The sequence below is a fragment of the Homarus americanus genome, unplaced genomic scaffold (assembly GCF_018991925.1).
Source record: "Homarus americanus isolate GMGI-L3 unplaced genomic scaffold, GMGI_Hamer_2.0 scaffold51859, whole genome shotgun sequence".
Taxonomy (NCBI): Eukaryota; Metazoa; Arthropoda; class Malacostraca; order Decapoda; family Nephropidae; genus Homarus; species Homarus americanus.
Window position 1 is genome coordinate 2,028,313 of NW_024711292.1, and position 25,080 is coordinate 2,053,392.

Here is a 25,080-nt window from a genome sequence, read left to right on the forward strand (position 1 = left end):
ACAACAACAAAGACAACAACAAATACAGCAACAACAAAAACATTACAATAAAAGACACAACATTTACAGCTAAAAGGTTTGAGCAACAACAGCAACAACAGCAATAGCAGCAATTGAAACAAGGACAACACCCCCAAAGTCCTGAAACAAACTGTGACAATTAAACAAGACTAAACCCTTACAGAAAGAGCAGCATTTACGGAGGCATCAACAAACCTTCCCTCTCTCTCTCTTTTATATAGATATACCTTCAATAACAGCATAGTGTCAGCAACTGAAACTCTAACAGCACTAGAAAAAAAAAAGAACAGCACCAAACAGCACCACAAATTTGTCCAGATAACTAACTTTTATCTTTCATCTCCATATCAGGCAATGTCGACTAGATCAAAGAGCGGCCATTGATTGGTCCCTGTAAAGTCAGGTTGCGTAAAAAAAAAAATATACATATATATTCGTATGTGTGTGTGTGTGTACTTTTTTTTTTTCATTCTATCTCTCATGATGAATATTAATAACCATAGTAAATTATATCATTCTGCGTTAGGTTACACTATTATTAAATTCAATTTGACCAGGTAACCGGAATATTGTATTGGGTGGTAAAATCGCAAATAATTTTATGTAACCCTGAGTTAATATCGAGGTATTGGGGGAAAAACTATGCATTAGTATGTGATGTTTTACGTGTTATTCCTTAAGGTGCATTTGAAGCGAGGTATTTTGTAGCTATTTATTTGAGATTATGATATATTAGACAAAATGTTTATAGTTCTAGTGATCCTATTGGCCATATTGCATTCATAATTAGTTTTTTCCATTAACTAAAATACGGAGAGTTAAAGCTAGCACTCTCTCACACGCTCTCTCTCACACTCTCTCTCTCTCTCTAAAACACTCAATCACCATCTCTCTCTCTCTCTCTCTTTCTTAAGCACTCACAATGAACACCTCTCTCTCTCTCTCTCTCTCTCTCTCTCTCACGGTGAAATTACTCACGACACGATTGTTATCACTAAAATCCTTGCTAATAGTGTTAACTTCACCATACTGTATGAAAACGGAATATTGAGAAGCAATATGTTCGTTTATCTATGAGAGAGAGAGAGAGAGAGAGAGAGAGAGAGAGAGAGAGAGAGAGTGTCCCAAGGGTAACATCATGGACTTCGAAAGGGACATCACCCCCCCCCCTCAAAATGTGGCATGACTTCACTTGACGTCAGCAGAAAGATATAAGTCCTAATTAGTGGTCACTCTTTAACTGATGTCAAAAATGATGTCCCAACTGCGTTACCCCTTTAATAGTCGTCAATAGTAAGCCATTTTAAGTAAAGTCAATAGAAACCCAGATAGTTGTACCCTATTAATTGATGTCACTAAAACGCCATCTGGTTGTATCCTTTCAAAATGACGTCAGTAGGTAGGATGTCCAGTGTTGTTACCCTAGTAAGTGATGTCATTAGATATGTTTTAAAACCTTGAAGTCAACTGAAATATAAATGTTGTTACCATTTTTAAGTGACATCAATAGCGTGTTTTATGATGTTATCCGTTTAAATGATGTCAGCAGAAATCTATATGGGGTCTTTTATCATGACGTCACCACAGGAGCCAATAGTATACACCCTTTCATCATGACGTCACCACAGCACCACCAATAGTATACACCCTCCATCATGACGTCACCACAGCACCACCAATAGTATACACCCTTTCATCATGACGTCACCACAGCACCACCAATAGTATACACCCTCCATCATGACGTCACCACAGCACCACCAATAGTATACACCCTCCATCATGACGTCACCACAGCACCACCAATAGTATACACCCTCCATCATGACGTCACTACAGGAGCCAATAATAGTATACACCCTCCATCATGACGTCACCACAGCACCACCAATAGTATACACCCTTTCATCATGACGTCACCACAGCACCACCAATAGTATACACCCTTTCATCATGACGTCACCACAGCACCACCAATAGTATACACCCTTTCATCATGACGTCACCACAGGAGCCAGATGGTATAATGACGTCATCGGAAATAGCCAGATGCACGCGACAGTTGCCCAGATGTAGAGAGATGTTGAACGGATCGATTTTCACCACTCAAAGACTAAAGATAAAAGAGAGAGAGAGAGACGAAGGATAATTATGTGCTCTGGAAGGGGATAGATAGATAGATAGATAGATAGATAGATAGATAGATAGATAGATAGATAGATAGATAGATAGATAGATAGATAGCCATGACCAAGAACGTACCCCCCCATCATAGCCACTACCACCATCAACCACAACTACCACCACTACCACCACCACCACTATAACAAGTAACAACAATAGCAACAATGGTAGTAATGATTGTGTCAACAATACAATCATTAGAGCAAAAACAACAACAATAACAACAGTAATATGGCCGTCCTCTACAACAACAACAACAACAATAACAACAACAACAACAAGAAAATTACAAAAAACAACAACAATAACAATAACAACAATAATATGGCCATCCTCTACAGCAACAACAACAACAACCAAAAAATTACAAAAACAACAACAACACTTTCACTCATAACAAACTAAAGAGAACAATAGTAATAACAGTATGTAATGCATCCAACAATAACAATAACAGCATCAACAACAAAAACACTCCGTCAACAACAACAACAAGTAAAACGCACCACCACCATCACCAGCAACAACAACAACAACAACAACAACAACAACAACAACAACAACAACAACAACTAAAATATTCCATCAACAACAAAAACAACAAAAACAACTAAAACATTCCATCAATAACAACAAAAACTAAATCATTCCATTAACAACAACAACAAGTAAAACACATCGCCACCATCACCTGCAACAACAACAATCTCTAACAATGAAAAACTTACAATAATAAAAAAAAATTATAACTACACTTCCAATAAAAGCAAAAACAAAATAACAACATGAACTACAACAACAACAACAACAACAAGATCAACAACAACAACATTATCAACCAAAAATTACAACAACACCCCTATTAATAACCTCAATAACAACCCTATTAACCACAATAACCAAAAACAACAACAATTACATCATCATTAACAGCAATATTCAACAACCACAACTACTGCAATAACCGTAACAAATAAACATAACCACAATACCAATAACAACAATAATAACAAAACAACAACAACAACAACAACAACAACAATCGCGGGGCAGCTGGGCGTGCGTGTGAGTGGTTGTGACTGGTTGAAGGGGGGCTAGCTGGTAGGAGCTCTTCAAGAATAATCTTTGTTGTTTTCAATTTGAGAGAGTGGGGGGGTGAGGGGGAGGAGAGAGAGAGGAGGGGTGGGAAGGTATAGGGTGGAGGAGGGAGGAGGAGGTGGGAAGGAGAAGAGGGTAGAGAGGAAGGTAGAAGGAGGAGGGTGGGAAGGTATAGGGTGGAGGGGAGAGAAGAGGGTGGAAAGGAGTGGGGGTGAGAGAGGTAAGAGGAGGGTGGGAAGGAAAGGGGGTGAGAAAGGGAGAGGAGAGGGGGTGAGAAAAAGGGGAGGAGAAGGGGAAGAGGAAGGTGGAAAGGAGAGAGGTTGAGAAAGGGGGGGCAGTGAAAGGGAGAAAGAGTGAGAGAGAGAGAGAGAGAGAGAGAGAGAGAGAGAGAGAGAGAGAGAGAGAGAGAGAGAGAGAGAGAGGCAAACCAATCGAGAAAAAATGCACACACACAGATGATTCAAACAGACAGACAGACAAAGACAAATCAAATTAAAGAAACAAGGAGACAGGTATAAAGAGAGATAAAAAAAAGGACACATGAAGAACCGTGAGAAAAGGCACAATGGTGAGAAGAATAGGGAAGAAGAGGCATTATATCACCTGACAGACAGACACAGAGACTTAAGATAACAGCATCAAACCTTTTATTATTACCGTGTTGTGTTGATGATCTGTACAATGATGCTTATATATATTGTTTTGATTCTTCTAAACTATTTCCCCGTTGTGTTGTGGTATAAAATCAAATCAAATTCAAAACAAACATTTAAACCCAACAAAGACATTGATTAACATTCATTATTTAACATTAACACATACAACGAAAACATTAACACTAACTATATATAAATAACATAGAAAAATACACTTTATAAACGCTTGTGTTTGTAATTAATCCCAACCAGGTATTACATCTACCTGTAAAGTTGTGAAAATAATGTTAAATAACTTGGTATGAAATCCTAACAAACAAACACACACACACAGGTAAACAGCCCCTTTACTCACAGGTAAATCAGCCAGGTAAGAAAAACTAATTAACGCATAAAATATCTAGTAAATGATGATTATTTTTATTACTGATTATTATTAAGACTTTACGCTCGTTTAATTAGATAAATAATTAATTACTTTAATAATTTGTGATTAAGATGATCAATTAAAAATATAATTACTTGTCTGTCTGCCTGTTTGTCTAAAGAGAAGTTTGTGCAAGTGAACAAGACAACATTTCAGTGTAATAATCTAATATATTAAGTCATATAGGCCTACAAAATAATTCAGTGTTATGCGTCACCCGCCTGATGATGTGTTGTGATACGGGTGTTATGTGTCACCCACCTGATGATGTGTTGTGATACAGGTGTTATGTGTCACCCACCTGATGATGTGTTATGATACAGGTGTTATGTGTCACCCACCTGATGATGTGTTATGATACAGGTGTTATGTGTCACCCACCTGATGATGTGTTGTGATACAGGTGTTATGTGTCACCCACCTGATGATGTGTTATGATACAGGTGTTATGTGTCACCCACCTGATGATGTGTTATGGTACAGGTGTGTTGTGTCACCCACCTGATGATGTGTTATGATACAGGTGTTATGTGTCACCCACCTGATGATGTGTTATGGTACAGGTGTTATGTGTCACCCACCTGATGAACCACAATAATTTATAATCCTCACCACTAGGGGGCAGGAATTACCCTCTAATATATTAACCAAATATCACCACTAGGAGGGAAGGGGGGGGGGGGGCAGCAATTATCCGCCGAAAGAGCTATAAAAATTCACCACTAGGGTGCAATAGGCCTAATGACCCGCCAAAAAAATGTTTCAAAAGCTCACCACCAGGGGGCAGTAATTACCCGCCAAAATAGTTTCAAGACCTCGCCACCAGGGAGACTGTAAATGGCGGGAAGATCGACGATTATGGGGAGTTTCAACGTGAATTTATTAGTATTTCCGGGCGCTTATGATGACTGTCTTTCTGTTTGTCTCATCGCTTTAGTCAGTGATGAATGAAAGATGAAGGATTTTTCCCCCCCTTTTTATATGTATGTATGTCTGTGTGTGTTTTACGTATGGAATAACTGATTTTTTTTTTTCGACAGTTCATTTTTTTTACAGTTGATAAATTGTGAATGTCGAGGAAAATATATTTTGGCATGAGTTACGTAAACACACACACACACACACACACACACACACACACACACACACACACACACACACACACACACACACACACACACCCCCTACATGAAAATTGTGAAAAGTTTGAACAATATATTTTACGGTTTCACACTACAAATGCTTCATATGTGAACATTCGCAAAAAAATAAAATAAAATAAAATAAAATACAGAATGTTATTTTTACTGTCATATAAAAGTATCTCTTTTTATCTTTTTATATGTACTGTTTATATTATATTTGTCTATATCTATTTACCTGTATTTTAACTTTCTATTTATACTACTTATGCTAATGGCTGGAACAGGTAGACAGCTACACTTAATTTTCTCCTGTTCCCTCCATCATCAATTCCCTTCAGTTTCTCTATCATCAATTCCCTCCATCATCAATTCTCTCCAGTTCCCTCCATCATCAATTCCCTCCAGTTCCCTCCATCATCAATTCCCTCCAGTTCCCTCCATCATCAATTCCCTCCAGTTCCCTCCATTATCAATTCTCTTAAGTTCCCTCCATCATCAATTCTCTCCAGTTCCCTCCATCATCAATTCTCTCAAGTTCCCTCCATCATCAATTCTCTCCAGTTCCCTCCATCATCAATTCTCTCAAGTTCCCTCCATTATCAATTCTCTCAAGTTCCCTCCATCATCATTCCCTCCAGTTCCCTCCATCATCAATTCCCTCCAGTTCCCTCCATCATCAATTCCCGCCAGTTCCCTCCATCATCAATTCCTCTTCCATTTCTCTCTACCGTTCCAGGCTCTTGTTAGCGCTCAAGACATCACCATAACTCAACCCTGAAATACGTATCACCAGTTGAATTGAAACAACTTTAGTATCGCTGACTATTTCCAGGTTCCTTTCCCTTCTAGACCTCTTCTCCTTTTCTTTTAATTTATTATTATTTCTTCTGTTCTTTATTTCGTCTGTCTCTCTCTCTTATCCCCTATTTCTTTCTCTCCTTTCCTTTGCTCTTTCTCTGTTTTTCATTCCTTTCTCTTTTCCTCTAATTTATTTGATTTACCTCTTTCTCTATCCCTCTCCTCTTCCTCTTTCTCTCTCTCTCCTTTTCCTTACCTTGCCTCTACCTCCTTCTCTCCCCACTCCACTCCTTCCTCTGATACTCCCCCTCGCCGACTCCCTCTCTTCCCGACTCCTCTCCTCACTATGAGATATAACGCGGAGGTGCCACATTATCACGGGAGAGCCACTAATACGACACAGAGAGGCAGCGGTGCCATTTCATTAGTCTGAGAAGGCCAAGGCGTCCTTCGTAAAACATACTTATGGGTGAGGGAAAAATGTGTTTTCATTATTGGGGGGGTTAATGGCATAAGCATATATAAATCCTCAATAATAATAATAATATCAACAGAAATGAGGTGGAGTGAAATTTAGACCACAGTGAAGAAGAGGGGTGGGAGGTGGGGGGAGGGAGGGGAGGGAGGGAGGGGAGACAACAGAGTGGGGGGTGGAGGGGAGAAACACTTGGACAGGGGTGAGGAGCAAAACAGAGAAGAGGGAGAGAAGTGGGGAGTTAGGGGGTAGGGGATTACACTGGGAGGGGTAGTGGGATGGGGGGCAGGGGAGGGTAGGGGGGGTAGGGAGGAGGGGGTGGTATGGGGGAGGGGGTGGTAAGGAGGTAGGGGGGGTAGGGGGTCACTGTACACAAGGGTAACTCTGTGATAACCAGTAATTAATGTCTGTGTATTTACCACCTGGTTATTTTATACTGATGAATAGTCTGGGGGTTGTTTTTTTTTTCCTTGTATATATTTTTACCGATTTTAGTGTACAGCGTTACACAGCCATGAGTCATCTATTATAACCAGTGCATCTGATCAATGATTTTACACATGTAATTTATAGTAGTTTGGTGTCTGTGATTTTTTTATGTATAAATGACGCGTTATTGTTGTAATAATGTTATAACTGCGCTTTAACAACGAAGGTATTTTAGCGTGTAACAATAAGTAAGTAATAGAATGCTCCAACAACATTAAACCATTATGAAAGATACAACTCTGTAAGAGGCGTTGAAAGACTACAGGGATGTACTCAGCTAATGGTGAGTGAACCAACACACCAGCTGCTGCACTGTAGTAGAAGGTTGGTGTGAAAAGAAATATTATTCATGTACTGTATATATTTGTGTGTTTATGTAACGTAAAATATAAAACACATCCGACAGCTACACTGACAAAAAATAAGACAAGGTAATGCCATTCAGCTCCAATTAACGTATATCTTGTACTCGTATATATTGAAACCCATCGTAAAATGCAAATATTCCTGGATTATGTATAAACAACCTGTCTGACCCTTGACCTCGTCTCCACCAAGAAAACTAAGGTGTTCAACAAACAAGCTGGTAGCGCGGATCATCAAAGCTTAAGATAGATAACAACACCAATGACTTAGGTCTCCTCTTTCAAAGTTGTTAAAATAATGTACAGTCGCCTGCACTTATACCTGGTACGGTGGCTGGTACGTTTTCTGACGTGAGAACTGTGTGTTTGTATACATCAGAGTATATCTACACTCTGTTACTTAACCCAGACATCTGGAGTCTAGAGGCGTTGTGAAGAAACTGCTGATTGGGTGATACAATAGCGCGGAACTATGTAAATATACAGCTCTTCGTGATTTAACTTAATACTCTACATATACGAATAGCAATTACTCTATGAGCAGCTAGTTTCTACCTGGAATAATTTCTGGAGGCAAAGAGGTGAAAATTAGGTTAAAAAATATGTTGGTGCCCTAAGAAAATTTTAAACAATAAACAGTGTTACCACGAGATGAGCAACGCGCGGTGTTCACGATCAGTGTTATTACTTCATGATTCAGTAAACAACTCGGGTTAATTTGAAGGTTTCGTCCAGAGTCGGACCACTGACAGGGGAAAACTGAACTGTGGCGTGACGGACCTGCGGGCTACTCCCATCTCTTATCTGGTTTGTTGTTGAATTGCGTGGATATTTTAATTAGCTGACAATAAACTCAACCTTTAAGAAATATAATACCTTCCATTATTTTTGTACAATGTATTAATATGTACAGTCGGGGTCAAAAGTCTTGAACACTTAGCAATATCTGGCATCTACTTCTGAGTTATACATATATGATTGGGATATACTAATAACACTACTTGTCATCACATATTATGCCTGAACCACAAAATGGGATAAAACTCTCCTTAATAACTAAGATCTTCAGGTACTTACATGTCAAATACTGTCAAGTGTTCAAGGCCTTTGACCCCGACTGTACGTTTTAATGTCTGAGTAGAAAATGGGAATCTGGATAACAACACTAGATTGTGAGTTACGTCCTGGCTTAAAGGGGTAAAATCATGAGGGTTACCCCACCGCCATACTACCGTGTTAAATATGACAAGTCCTCCTCAACCTAAGAATGATGATGTCTCCTTTAACTTCAGTAAACTTACAGAGCAACAAATACAACGTTATTATCTCTTATCTGTTGTATTATGCAGTCAAAACATTCTTGCATGATAACTTGAGTGACTGGAGTCGTTTTAAAGGTAGATATATTGTCTATATGTTTATGTTATACGCCACCACAATATTGTACAAACAACTGTGTACTCATAATAAACAGTGCAATTTGCCGGTGGTGAGTTATATTTTACAGAGACAGGTACTGGGATAGTGAGTGGGAGCTGTGTCAAGAACTAGCTAGTTTTCTCATCAGTGGTAAACATTACGAATCATCATGATAAATATATTTGGACAACGAGACCAAGACATACTATAAAAGTACATTATGAAAACATTTTTGTGTATTTTGATGATAAAAGTAGAACTGACATTTTACACTTACTTAGTATTAGCTGACTACCATTATCCACGACATAAGAGGAATAGATTTTTAGCAACTGTTCAGACAATACTACTGCCAACATAGTATTACAATGTCTGTTATAATTCTCGGTTTTTCTATGTATACTTTCGTCGATTACATTTAAGTATTGACATTAAAATCCGTGATAGACCTCCTTACTTAACAGTCGCTTACAAAGGAGTATCTCACAGTCACAAGTCCCTCAGTCAGGTTGGAATATTATTTAATAACGCTAAGTGAAAGAATAGTTTAGTCTGTGTGTTGTGTTGTGGCGGCAAGTAGTAGACAGCAAACTAGAAAAAAATTATATTCCCTTGATAATTATTAACATGTCCATAATGCTTGTGATAATCATATAAGAATGTCAATTAAAATGTAGTGATAATTTATTGAGGATTCTATGTCAATTCAACTCCTGTCAACTCAACCTTCAGTCAACTCAACCTGTAGTCAACTCAACCTGTAGTCAACTCAACCTGTAGTCAACTCAACCTTCAGTCAACTCAACCTGTAGTTAACTCTACCTTCAGTCAACTCAACCTGTAGTTAACTCTACCTTCAGTCAACTGAACCTGTAGTCAACTGAACCTGTAGTCAACTGAACCTGTAGTCAACTGAACCTGTAGTCAACTGAACCTTCAGTCAACTCAACCTGTAGTCAACTCAACCTGTAGTCAACTCAACCTATAGTCAACTCAACCTTCAGTCTACTCAACCTTCAGTCAACTGAACCTGTAGTCAACTGAACCTGTAGTCAACTCAACCTTCAGTCAACTCAACCTTCAGTCAACTCAACCTTCAGTCAACTCAACCGGTAGTCAACTCAACCTTCAGTCAACTGAACCTGTAGTCAACTCAGTCAACTCAACCTTCAGTCAACTCAACCTTTAGTCAACTCAACCTTCAGTCAACTCACCTTCAATCAACTCAACTTTCAGTCAACTCAACCTTCAGTCAACTCAACTCCCCATCAACTTAACCCCTGTCAACTCAACTCCTGTTAACTCAACCTTCAGTCAACTCAACCTTCAGCCAACTCAACCTTCAGTCAACTCAACCTTCAGTCAACTCAACCTTCAGTTAACTCAACCTTCAGTCAGCTCAACCTTCAGTCAACTCAACCTTCAGTCAACTCAACTCCCCATCAACTTAACTGTCAACTCAACTCCTGTCCAACCAGTCAACTCAACCTTCAGTCAACTCAACCTTCAGTCAACTCAACCTTCAGTCAACTCAACTCAACCTTCAACTCAACTCCCCATCAACTTAACCCCCCCATAAGTAAATAGTGTTACATCATCACACTCCCTGCACTTAACGTCACCAGTCCCGCAGCCAGTGTGTTGTTGTTGGGATCCTTTTTAGTTTTTGGAAGTGACAATTTAGCTGGAACTCCCGAGGTGGGCAGACTGATGGCTACATAGTCGGGATGTTGAGTTTGGTTGGAAAAGTCGTGTATCTTGATATATGAGAGTCGTTAGATTTGGTTCCTTTGGTTCTTATGGGTTTTTTTCTTTCTTGGTTAGGTTAGGTTTTGTTAAAATTGATTCCTCCTCCATATTTGGGATGTTCTTGAGAAATGGAAGAAGTTTTGTTCTGTTGAAAAATGTCCTAATGTTGCTCGTTAACCCGCACACCTCTTCAGAGTGTTACTAGAAAACTTATTAAACTTTTGGTAATAGTTAGGTTAGGTTGGCAATTGGCTTGAAGGAAGTGGCTATTTAGCCAGGAATTATCACGTGGGCAGACTGGAGGCTACATAGTCAGGATGTTAAGTTAGGTTGGAATAGTTGTGTATTCTGATACATGAGAGTAGTCAGGTCACGGAGAATTCTCGGCAGAAAATGTTCAGTAAAAAATATATTTCTTCACCTACAAAGTATGTAGAAACATGAAATGACCCCTCATAATTTCCCTCATCTTTCATGCCCTGCCCAGTACAGGTGATTTATAATCATGGATAAGAGAAAAAACGAAAAAAGAAAGAAAATGTTGTAACATTTGTTTTATTATTTAATATCATCCAAACAACACCTCTGGCGGTAAAGGTTAGGAAAAGGTCAAGATAGAGCAAAAAAAAATAAAAAAATAATAATTTGCTTAATAGTGTCTAGCTGAAAATTATTTTTTTTTCGAGTTTTTATTTCACTTAAAAATGCAATATTGATCACACAAAGTGGGCAGGGCTTTAAAGTAACCTGATGAAACCTAACCTAACTTAACTGTTACAGAAAACGGTCAATCTTGAATAGTAGCCAGGTTTCGAATTCCGTTATTTTGTTGTTTGCAACCACATTACCTAACAAAAATAAGACGAATTTCTTCTATGACACTTTCTGCGCTGACGAGAAATAACGGAGATATAGCCAGTTCAAAAAACTACAGTATCCCCTTGAAGAGCTCTGTTCTCGGCAATAGGTAAACAATGAACTGAGGAGAATGATGCATTGAGGAGGGGGGGGATCCATAGTTAGGTCAGGTTAGGTCAGGTTAGGTCAGGTTAGCAGCAGAAACGAAGATCACATTCGTTCGAATCACAACAAAAACCATAGGAAAATGATTTTTTTCTGGAAAATTTGAAACCTGATTACTATCACAAACTGACCCAGAAAACATTAAGAGAGTATTATATTTAAGAACAAGTGTCTGGGTTAAGGAGCCGAGTTAGACAGCTTTTAATTAGAAGAGAAGTTCTTCAGTACATCAAGAACACCCAAAAAATGATGGAGGAAATAAATACATTTTTGCCAAACAAAAAGATCAAAACCTAACCTTACAACTCTCAAATATCAGTACACATGTCTAATATATCTTAACCAGAAAAACCAGAAGGATCTGACCTAACCTCCTGCCTAACAAGACAAAAGAAGAAACAAAGGAACCTAAAGAATCAAACCTGAAATCAGAACTTGAAAAATATAACATCTGTGGAAAAAATTAACAAAATCGAACAACTCCTTTTGGTGATAGCCGCCTGCTCCAGCTTACCTCATTAACTTACAGCACCTTATAACACCAGATTTGTTGTCATTAACACTAACCACAATCTTAACTCACTGTTAACGCCTTGTAAATACGGCCCTTATTAAGGTCATGCATGGCACAGAACCTACCATACTAAAATTGTATGTCACTTTTTGGTACTATACACTATAATGTGTTGTAACCCTCTGGCTGTCCTCGGTTTTCTTTCGTTTACGTTTACTGCAATCAATAGTCACCAATATCCCAGAATGATTTAAATATTGCATCCACACTACATCTTGTTACCTTATCGAAGCAGCCATCAGCACAGGTGGGCCTTCAGGTCGCGCTGTTATAATGTTTTGGCTACGAAGTTGGTATGAGTCTCTCATTTAATCCCTTTTTCATTGTCAATGTTTCTCTGCTACTGTTGCTAACATCTCTCTCTTCTACGGTCACGACACGGTTCAGCTGCTTCTGTATCACTGCCGTCACTCATTACAAGCACTAAGTCCCTCACAGCCAGACGATATCACAAAAATATTGCAGAAATGGTTTTAAGATCACTGCCGTCTGAGCGTATATGCCGGTTATAAACATGAAAATGAGACTAGTGGTTAATGTAGGTATGCTGTATGCTTATTGGTTTGTGAGAAATGCACCCGTGCAGTTGATTGGCCGACAAGAGGTAAGTATTGCCTAGACGGCACACTATACGGCCGCTGATTCGTTCCACCAGCAGAGAAAGGGACATATACAGTCGGGTTCAAAAGTTCACTCACTCCTAAAATGAAGCAGCACCGAATCCAAACGAGATAAAACAGTCAGGGTAAGTAAGTTCGGAGACTCATTCCCGTGACTCGGGGCCGTAAATTGTTCCGATACAACACTTATCCACGGGCCTATGAGACACAACCTAACATATATACTTCCAAATCTCTTCATCAACCTTACTAATAACATTTGGGATTTTAAAGACGTATTTAGTAAATTTATTTGTTTGTTTTCTTTTAACAGCTTTATAAAAATATTCTGGCGTGGTTGAGTACCTTGAGTGGGGTAAGTAATTGACCAGTTCCAAAGTAGATCTGATTCTGGGGTAAATTGACTCGAAGACGCCACCTTTTGTAAAGACGGTGTACACTCGACACCCAACACACACCACCATATATGCATATACAGGGGTATACATATAAAATACATCGTGTGTGTGTGTGTTCCTTATGAATTTCCACAGTTTTGAAGATAGAGCTGAAATATGGCGTAAAGGTTCGAATCTATGGTCTAAACTCTAAGGGATGTTACCAGAAAAAATAATACATAGACGTTATCGCTAATAGTGCAACATATATATATATATATATATATATATATATATATATATATATATATATATATATATATATATATATATATATATATATATATATATATGTGTACAGTATGTGTGTACGTGTAGCCGTTTCAAATACCAGCCCCTGCATTTCGAAGGTCGCTGGTTTGTTAGAGTCTGTGCCATGTTAGGGAGCTCACAAACTAAGAAAATGACGACTGTGAAAGCAGAGAAGTTTGTTTGTACCGATGCAAACCGTGTTGGGGATTAATGTGGTTACGATGCTGACAAATCGACTGGAAAATGGGCCTTGGTAATATAAAAATGGATAAAATACAAATGTTCACGTCGATTCATTTGGTTGGTACGTTGACATCTACTTCTGGGAAGGATTGCGTTTTAGAAAACTGCCTCACTTCTCAGAAAACAGGAATCCTGTGGTCATTTTGAGTGAAGGTAAATGTAGTTGTCCAACTTTATTCACACATTTTTGCTTATTGCTCAAGAGGCCGCGGACTATGGCAGCTAATTCTTATCTATAATAATAAAAGGGCGTCTGTGTGTGTCTGTTCCAGCCATAGCTCCAAATTATATGCAGTTAGAGACAAACTTTACTCAGACTACATGGGTCCCAAGGTTGTACACCTTGGTACAGGTGTTACTACTGACCACGGACCCCCGGGTGGTCCCGGCAAGAACCAAAAATCTTCACCGACTGATATATCACCACGACGACTGTGGGAGGAAGTTACCCGTGTCAGGGAGGGTACACTGTGATGGTCAAGGTTCTACAGCATATACGTGTAAAGCTGGGTGATTTTGCTAGTTTCAAATAAATGAAAAAAGCTTTCTGTTGATGAGATATACATATCCAAGCACACGAATCAACATGAATAGACTTTTGGTCATAAATTAGCGATTGCAGACCACTGTGCGCAGGAGCGCTTCTCCACTTCTTGCGCGCAACGCCTCCGTGATAAATCATTTTCAATTCTGGAGTTTTTAATTCTCGGCACCTTCCTCCCTCCTCTCCCCCACGTCTTTCTCTTCCTCCTTTCCTCGTACGTTCATCCCTATCTTCCTCCTCTTACCCGTTTTTTCCATCTTTCTTCCCTTCCCTCCTTCCTCTTTCTCCTCTCCTCTGTTTCTTCCTCTTCCTCCTTTCCTTTATCTGTTCTTCCTTCTTATCTCCTTCCTGTACCTTCTTCCTCGTTCTCCTCTATTCCTCCCTCTTCCACCTCTCCCCAATCTCTTCCTATACTCCTCTTTCTACTGTCCTTTATCAATATTTTCATCATAAATATCTTCTCATATTTTTCTTCTATTTTTGCCTATTTACTGATTCTCTCTGTCATTTCGTATCGTCTTTATTCAATCTTATTTTTATATTTGAGTAATTCACCGTTGATAGTTAAAAAAGAAAATGGAGAGAGGAGATGGAAGAAAGGGAGAAGAGGTGAGAGAAGGAAGGAGGAGGGATAGAGGCGGTAAGAGAAGGAAGGAGGAAGGAGAGAGGCGATGAGAGAAGGAAAGAGAAGGAAAGAAAGGTGAGAGAATGAAGATGGAGAGGAAGGAAAATGAAGAGAAGCAGAGAGAGAGAGAGAGAGAGAGAGAGAGAGAGAGAGAGAGAGATATGTCAGGGAGTCTCTAGAGTCCTCCTGACCTTTCACACGCAACGATAACAATCCTGGTGTTGTGTTGTGTTGTGTTGTGTTGTGTTGTGTTGTGTTGTGTTGTGTTGTGTTGTGTTGTTTCGGGTTGTGTTATGGTTATGTTTTGGTACTGTCATGGTAGTGTTATGATGGTGTTATGGTAATGTTATGGTGTGTTATGATGGTGTTATGGTAATGTTATGGTAGTGTTATAAAGGTGTTACGATATGGTATTGTCATGGTAGTATTAGATGGTGTTATGGCAATATTATGATGGTGTTATGGCAGATTATGATGGTGTTATGGCAGTGTTATGATGGTGTTATGGTAATGTTATGGTAGTGTTATGATGGTGTTATGGTAATGTTATGAGTATAAAGGTGTTGATATATTGTCATGGTAGTATTAGGATGGTGTTATGGCAATATTATGATGGTGTTATGGCAGTATTATGATGGTGTTATGGCAAGATGGTGTTATGGTAATGGGTAGTGTTATGATGGTGTTATGTTAATGTTATGGGGTGTTATAAAGGTGTTACGATATGGTATTGTCATGGAAGTATTAGGATGGTGTTATGGCAGTGTTAACAGTATTATGATGGTGTTATGGCAGTGTTATGATGGCGTTACAGTATTATGATGGTGTTATGGCAATTATTATGATGGTGTTATGGCAGTATTATGATGGTGTTAAATATTATGATGGTGTTATGGCAGTATTATGATGGTGTTATGGCAGGTGTTATGATGGTGTTATGGCCAGTATGATGGTGTTATCAGCTTATGGCCAATATTATTATGATGGTGTTACATTATGATGGTGTTATGGCAGTATTATGATGGTGTTATGGCAAAATATGGCAGTAATGGCTTTTATGATGGTGTTATGGCAGTGTTATGATGGTGTTATGGCAGTGTTACGATGGTGTTATGGCAGTGTTACGATGGTGTTATGGCAGTGTTATGATGGTGTTATGGCAGTGTTACGATGGTGTTATGGCAGTGTTATGATGGTGTTATGGACTACAATATCAACTCACGAACAAGAAAACAACAAAACCTTAAATTAATAAAAAAACAAAATTACTTCATCAATAACAAAAACCAGTACAGCTCAAATAATTCTTAACCAATTAATTACAAAACAAAATATTACTTTATAAATTGTAAATAAAACAAGAAAATAAATGCTTTTAACACCTGTGAGATATTTGTTACATAAAACACTATCTGGCAACTCCTCTGTGCCGCCATCATCGATATGCAAATTAGTTTAATTTATCGACAGTGTTTGTATCAAGAAATGTTGGTGGAAAGAAGGTAGTGTTTGTGGAAGGAAGGAAGGAAGTGTTGGTGGAAGAAAGGAAGGAAGGAAGGAAGGAAGGAAGGAAGTGTTTGAGGAAGGAAGGAAGGAAGTGTTTGTGGAAGGAAGGAAGTGTTTGAGGAAGGAAGGAAGGAAATGTTTGTGGAAGGAAGGGAGGAAGTGTTTGTACCAGGAAGGAAGGAAGGAGGTGTTTGTGGAAGGGAGGAAGTGTTTGAGGAAGGAAGGAAGGAAGGAAGTGTTTGAGGAAGGAAGGAAGGAAGGAAGTGTTTGTGGAAGGAAGGGAGGGAGTGTTTGTACCAGGAAGGAAGGAAGGATGTGTTTGTGGAAGGGAGGAAGTGCTTGAGGAAGGAAGGAAGGAAGGAAGTGTTTGAGGAAGGAAGAAAGGAAGTGTTTGTGGAAGGTAGGGAGGAAGTGTTTGTACCAAGAAGGAAGGAAGGAAGGAGGTGTTTGTGGAAGGAAGGAATTAAGTGTTTGTACCAGGGAGTGATAACCTACTATCATGATTAACTAATCCTATGGCCAAGAGTCGCCACACTAAACAACGGCCATGGCCAAGAGTCGCCACACTAAACAACGGCCATGGCCAACAGTCGCCACACTAAACAACGCACTAAACACACCGCAGAAAAATGAATCAAGGTTCAAGACTGGAGCCCCTCTTTGTGACGTCACATCCGGGGGGCGCTGAGAGGGAAGGGGGCACTTGTGGCACCTCTCACCCCCAGCTGCTGAGTGCTGGGATGTGCTGGGTACTGGGGTGTGCTAGGAGTTGTGTTGTGCTGGGTGCTGGGGTGTGCTGGGGTGTGCTGGGGTGTGCTAGGGTGTATTAACATGTGCTGTAATATGCTGTGTTTGCGTGTTGTGATATACTAGGGTGATGTTCTACGAAACGACCAATTTTTTAACCAAAGACGACTGAACAAAAATAACAAGAGAGAGATCAGCAGTTGTTATAACTTCACCTCTCGATTTACAAGTGTTCAATCCACCTCTCTCTCTCTCTCTCTCTCTCTCTCTCTCATCTTTTTATTTTATCCTCCTCATTTTCCTCTGTTTCCTCTTCCTCCAGCTGTATCTACTTTCCTTTCCTGTCTCTGTTCTTCCTACTATCTCCTCTTCTAGCACCTATCGCTCTTTCCTCCTCCTCCTCCTCCTCTTGCTATCCTCTTCTCTTCCTTCTTCCCTGCAATTCTCAGTCACTTATAATAGCTCCTCTCTCTTTCCCTCTTATGCCTTTCTTCCCACCTCTCTCCCCACTCTCGTCTTCGTCCATCTCCCTACCTTCCTCCCCTCTTCTCCCTCCCTCCCCTTAACCCATCCTTGACCAAACTCTCCCTCTCTTCCTTCACCCTTACTCTCCTACCCACTCGACCACCACTCTCCCCATCCCTCTCTCCCCTCAGCATCCCGGCCAGATGACCTCCAGATCCTACCCTCGCTTTCCACCCTTATTCCTCTCTCCCTCTCTCTCCCTCTCTCTCTCTTGTTACCTTCTCCCCTTCCTCATCCACCTCTCCCTTCATTCACTTCTCTCCCCTTAACCCGGTCCCTTAGCTCCCCGTTCCTTTACTCTCCCTCGTCTATTCTGCCTTCACCCTCACCCTCTCACTCTTTTCCTCTCTTTCCCCCTCATCCTGTTTCCTCAGCATCCCACCCCCCTCTCTCTCTCTCTCCACCCTCATTCCTCTCCCTTTCTCTCCCCTCTCAGCATCCCACCCTTTACTCTCTCTCTTTATCCTCATCCTCTCCCTCACTCTCCCCTCTCTCTCTCACCCTCCATCGCGTTACAGGTCTGCGACACACACTTTGCATTTCAAATTGCGGGCGTGTCAACAAGTGTGGGGTGTGGCGTCCACGGTGTCTCTATCAGGGGGGACACCTCTCACGGCTCTGTGTAGACTCGTTAAAAAGACGACCTGGAGCGTTCACCCTCCCACACACACACCAGATTGGAGTTTAATACGTTTGGATTCCGGGGTCGGTGCTCCAGAATATACGTGGAACAGGTTCGAATGTTGAATATTTTGGTTTTTGTTTGTTTTTCGAAGCACTGGGAAATGATTGGGGATTGAATTCAGGTGGTAAAACAGGATTTGGATGATTGTTATTTATAAGGACTGGATGTGAAGGGTTTGGATGCAGTGTTTTTGTTTTTCGAAGCAGTGAAAAAATGACTTGGATTTTGATTTAACTGTTGGGGACGATGTGAAGCAGATTCGAGTATTGTATTTTGTTTTTCTTTCGAAGCACTGGGACGGGGGAGGGAGGGAGGGGGGTGACTGGGTGTGGATCCCGATGCTGGAAACTATGTTGAGGGTGTCTGGAATCATTATACATATCGTTGCTCCAAACACGGGAAAATGAGACTGGATTTCGAGCTCGCTACTGGAAACTATTGAATAAGTTCGGATCGTGGGTTCGATACTCGAGAGTGGGGAGATCGAGTATGAGTTTTATATTTCATTTTTTCACGGCAGCAAAGAAGTGGCTTTGAGTGCCTGGCTCCGAATGAGTGGTTTCAGATTCCTAGTTCAGTACTTGACTCTGTTCTTGCCCCTAGAGAACCTATGTTATAGGTTCAGATTTAAACTCATGTTTCTAAGATCATCAAACATGGTCAATCAAGATCACCTTCTCTAATACCGGTCCTGGAAATACTGGATTCACATTTAGAGCTCCATACTAAAAGAGGTTCGAGTTCTATGCTTCTAGGACTGGATTCTGATTAGTTCGATTATTTTTAGGCTGTGCTCTGAGTACTGATGGGTCTGATATCTGACGTTTTCGAATTTTAGGATGAGTACTGGGATATGTAAACGAGTCCAGATAATTACTTCGGTATTAGAAATAAGTGTAATGTACTTATCAAGATAGAGTGATCAGTGAGGTATACTGATTGGCTCCAGGTGAGGAGAAACAGGTATAAAGTCTTTCTTGTTACAGGAAAGAGGGATTTAACTCTATTGTGTTTGAACTTGACGCTAATGAGAACTGCTATGTTTGTCTGTTTTGTTTGTGTTGGTGTGAGTTGTTTTGTTTGTCGTTTGAAGGCAGGAAGAGCTCGGTTCAGATCCCATTATTTAGTCGGGGAGATAAAGGGGAGGTTTATTTTATTTATTTCTGTGTTGGTTGTCATCGTTGTATGGGGAGATTGTAGGCTCCTTAACCTACCTAGCCTTATCTTTAGACTCTAACTTGAGCTTGCTGGTCAGAGAGCCTCACGAGGTTTGAGTTGGTAATACTATATTTATCTCCTTTGATGATATTCGTAGTGAGGATTCTTCCTGTTAGGTTTTATCTGATAAGGTTTTGCTATCCAGGCACTACTAGTATCACCTGATGGGCCGCAGTCTCCTGCCAACACTGCTGGTGGTGACAGGCGGCAACAAGTACCACCACAGCTGACTGACAGCAGCAGCTGCTTTATCAGTCATAAAGTTTATTCATATACGTCAATACAAGTACAGGTATACAGCACAGGTACAGCAATTATCACTTGGTACTATAAACTTCATAAACAAGGTTTGGACCTGAACTACGAGCTTGTGAATAAGGGTCAGTGTACAGGTGTGTGTGTGTGTGTGTGTGTGTGTGTGTGTGTGTATGTGTGTTACCATTCATGTTTGTATGCCCATGTACACATCTACACATATACAAACGTGTGTATGCATATATGTAAGCTCACTCCACAATCTAACTCGGCTATTGTAATACATCTGACACACACGATACATCTCCTCTACAGTACACGTATATAAGACAAATATTATTAACAACAGCGAATAACACAACATTACCAATAAAGGAGAATAATAAAACACTAACCAATAAAGGAAAATGATAAATAAAATAAAAATAATACGAAAATTATCAATAACTCGAAGAAATAACGTCAATAAATGTTTAAGTTTTTAAGATTTAAGGTCTATGGTTTAAGGTTTAAGGTCTATGGGTTAAGGTTTAAGATTTTGGGTCAAGGTTTAAGTTCTATGGTTTAAGGTTTAAGGTCTATGGTTTAAGGTTTAAGGCCTATGGTTTAAGGCCTATGGTTTAAGATTTGTGGTTTAAGGTCTATGGATTCAGGTTTAAGATTTAGGGTTCAAGGTTTAAGGCCTGTGGTTTAAGGTTTAAGGTCTATGGTTTAAGGTCTATGGTTTAAGGTTTAAGATTTAGGGTTCAAGGTTTAAGGCCTATGGTTTAAGGTTTAAGGTCTATGGTTTAAGGTTTAAGATTATGGTTTAAGGTATATGGATTCAGGTTTAAGATTTAGGGTTCAAGGTTTAAGGTCTATGGTTTAAGGTTTAAGGAATAACATAAACCAGGAATGGGTTTAGCGTGAGTGAGGGACCAAGTCAAGAGGTGTGAGAGAACAGTAGGGGAGAGAAAGGTGATAAAACTTAGGAAGGGGAGATAGAGGGTGAGATAAGGAGGAGGAAGAAGGAGAGGCAACACCAGACAGATAGATGGATGGATAGAACACACACACACACAAACACACACGCGCACACACACGCGCGCACACACACTGCCTACACACACACACACACACACACACTCTCTCTCTCTCTCTCTTTTCTCTCTCTCGTCGTTCCTCATTCTTATTCTTACCTTGCTCAGGAGAGAAAAAACTGAGGGTATCCTCCGACACATACTTCCACCTAATCTTCAAAATTCAATCTGGATTTAAAAGAGCACGGGGGGAGAGGAGGGCAGGAAGAGTACGGGAGGAGGGAGGAGGAGGGCGGAGGGAGAAAAATAAGGGGAGGAGGGTTTATCGTGACACCATGTTGGTCCTTAGGGGGTTATGCGCTTGCCCCTCCTCCTCGTCCATCCCCCTCCCCCCTCTTCTTCCTCTTCCCCCTCCTCTCCTCTCTTCCTTTCTCCTCCCCCCTCTCTATCTTCCTTGCCCTTCCCTCCTTCTCTCCTCCTCATCCCCCTTCCTCCGCTCCCCCCCCCTTTCCCCCTCCCCTTCGTTCTTCCCCTCCTCTTCCTCCCCCTCCCTGTTGATAATGAAGGAAGGATGGTGGATAATGATGGTGGGGAAGGGAGGGGGGATAATTATGAAGGGAAGGGGAAGGAGATGGCATAGGAGATAATGAGGGTGGAGGGGGGAGAGAGAGGGGGGGAGGATGGTGACAAGAAGATGATGAAGGGGAGGAGGAGGAGGATAATGAGAGAGAGAGGGATGGTGATAATGAGTAAGGGAGGATGGTGAATAATTTGATGTGACAGTGATAATGATAGTGACTCATCTTGCTGCTGCTGCTGCTGATGATGATGATGATGATGATGATGATGATGATGATGGCGGTAGAAGATGATGATGATGATGATGAAGTGATGATGATGATGATGATGATGATGATGATGATGGTAATTTGGTCATCACTACATCAACACCACACACCAGATTTCAGAGTCTTACTAAAGTTTCCTCTGTTGGTGGGGGCGATACGACAATGTAATCCAGTTATAGTACACTCTCAATGTAATCTTTAAAACCATGAGTAAGTTCCCGACAGTGTTACAATTCTATGGGCACTCACACACACTCACACACACACACACACACACACACACACACACACACACACACACACACACACACACACACACACACACACGAACCAAATGAAGATTAGAACACCAAAAAACCAAGAAATTATACACCTCACATCATAATTATCAGAGCACTGTTGAATTATATAACTATTTACACATCACCGATAATTGACTCGCATCTCTCATCTAAGACAAAGGGTTCGATCCCCTTATAAACGATACCGTATCCTCTTATGTACCTGTGAAGTACTAATTGATTCTCTCAAATACTACCTGAATCCTATAGGTAATTCTCACAGGTGTATCGATATCCCGTAGGACTCCTGATTCTTCTAAGGGGTATGAGTATCCTGTAGGTAAGACTTTTAGGTTTATTTTTATTCTATAGGATCCCTCTCTAGGATCCTCTTCACTGTGTAGGATGAAGGATGTGTCTTTCAGAGAATCTAATCCTATTCAATAACAAGGAGACCAGAGGGGGAAAAAAACACACAAATGTCTGTCTGTCTGTCTGTCTGTCTGTCTGTCTGTCTGTCTGTCTGTCTGTCTGTCTGTCTGTCTATCTGTCACACTTTTTAGTACATTCCTTCATTCCCTCTTGTTGTTGCATGTGTGGAAGTGAAGAAGGTGAGGGAGGTGGAGGAAAGGGGGAAGAGGAGAGGGAGGATAAAAAAAGAAATTGGGAGGAGTTTTTAATAAGTTAGGGAGAGGAGGAGGGAAGAGGAGGGAGTGTAGAGGGGGGAGGTAAAGAGGAGGGAGATTAATAAGTAGAAAGAAAAAAAGAGGAGATGGATAAAGGGGAGAAATAAAGAAAAGTGAGGGAGAGAATGTGTGTGTGTGTGCGTGTGTGTGTGTGTGTGTGTGTGTGTGTGTTTCCCTGGACTACCTCTAATAACACCCCAAATCATCTACCTTTAATTGAGTCATTTAGGGATATATATCAAGTTATATAACGATCATAATGTAATATTATTCCGACTAAGTTAATTATGAAAGCTGTGAATTATCAGATTAATCTCTCAATGTAACTTTTGTTTTCAATATATCGTTCGAGAAATTCATTGGACGCACACACCTGTTATCTGCAACACCTGAGTCAAGTTTACCTGGACACCTGGGCACCTTACAACTCCTTCACCTCAAGAAATTCAACTACTCTTAGGAATTACAATATCTGCCCTTATTAGTATTTCCCCAAAAACTTAGAAATCGTTTTTTTCCTTATGGTTAGTTATCAAGAACTTACTTATCTGAACTATATTTCCTGAACTCCTGAAGAACACTAGAACAAGAAGAACAAATAGATTCGTAACTTTTATATCTCGTCCTTATGTTTTCCTCTACACATAAATTAAAATATTATATGAACTAATTTGAAACTTTTTTTTTCTTCACTTGATCACTTCACCTCTCCTACCCCCCTCCCTGCCAACCTGACCTCAGAGAATAACTACCGAGCCACATATAAAACAAATACATACCTAACTCTATACACATATACACATCACAGGTCATGAGTAAATTAATTTCTCAAGTCAATCAATAGTTTTATCATCCTACCTCAACACACGGCTCTCACCCCCACGTTTAATAAGAAACCAACAATTTAATCCTATCCTAACATCATCATTTACTAAGACACTTGAGTAATAATTAAGCCAATCAAGAAGTTATTTATCTCATCTTGGTACTTTAACTCTTAACCCTAAACCTATTTTCTGCCCCCCCCCCACATCCTAAAAAAAAAATCCCGCTGGTGAATCACTGATGACAATCCTGGCCAAGTCTCCTATAATACTCGGCCGTCAACACACTACCCCACGAGACACTTCAATAACAGGGGCGTTCCTCCTCCTCCTTGCTGGTGTATCTTTAATTTCACAGCTGTTGGATAAAATTAAAATGATGAAGGATTAGGGTTTTGTACGTCATCGGGTGGTCGCAGTGACAAAATTTGATTTCGACTGTGAGCTGTGGACTGGAGTCTCCGAGTGAACTCCTAGTGATTACGCCAACCCGCCCACCACCGATCTCCTCACCACTCGTTTTCGTTCACTCTCCTCCGTAGATTCTGGTAGTTTAGGGCCTCTTATGGCGTGGTTTTTAGGCTACAGAGGACAGATTTAACCACGGAAAAGATCTAACTGGGTGTTGGAGAGTTAGAGATACAGTAAGAATCAGGTAATTGATGATGTAAAGGTGTTAAGAGGTGGAGGTGAAAGATCCGTCACGGGTAGAGGTGGTGGACGAAGGCAAGTGAAGCGGGTCTTTGTTAATCATAGAACGCTGAAGAATTAATTTGGGGAGTGGGCGCCGAGGGAGCGGATTATAACACAACAATGGCCGCGCCCTAAGCCCCGGCAGCTCTACTCCCGAATATTATCACACACTTCCAAATTGGAAAATAAATGTTAATACTCACTCAGAGAGATATCATATATACGTGTATGTATGTATGTATGTATGTATGTATGTATGTATGTATGTATGTATGTATGTATGTATGTATGTATGTATGTATGTATGTATTTCCCTTCAGAGTTCATACACCGATCTTTTTAAACTACATCACTACATCAGTTTTGGCCACAGTATGACTAAAAATTAAAAAAACGAGCAAAATTCTACCTATTTAACGATGATGAATTAACCACACAATATATCACTATTTAACGTAGGTATTAAGTAACAAATAACCAAACTATTTAACTAAAATCTATGTTTAAGTTAAGTAAGATCCTTCACTTATAATGTTAATAAGTGTTAATATACAAAACAGGTTTAAAATTCGCTTCCTTTAGTATTTTTTTTTTTTGTGTGTGAAGATCAGGGGAGGCTTTTGTTGGCTGACGGGGGGAGGGATGGGGG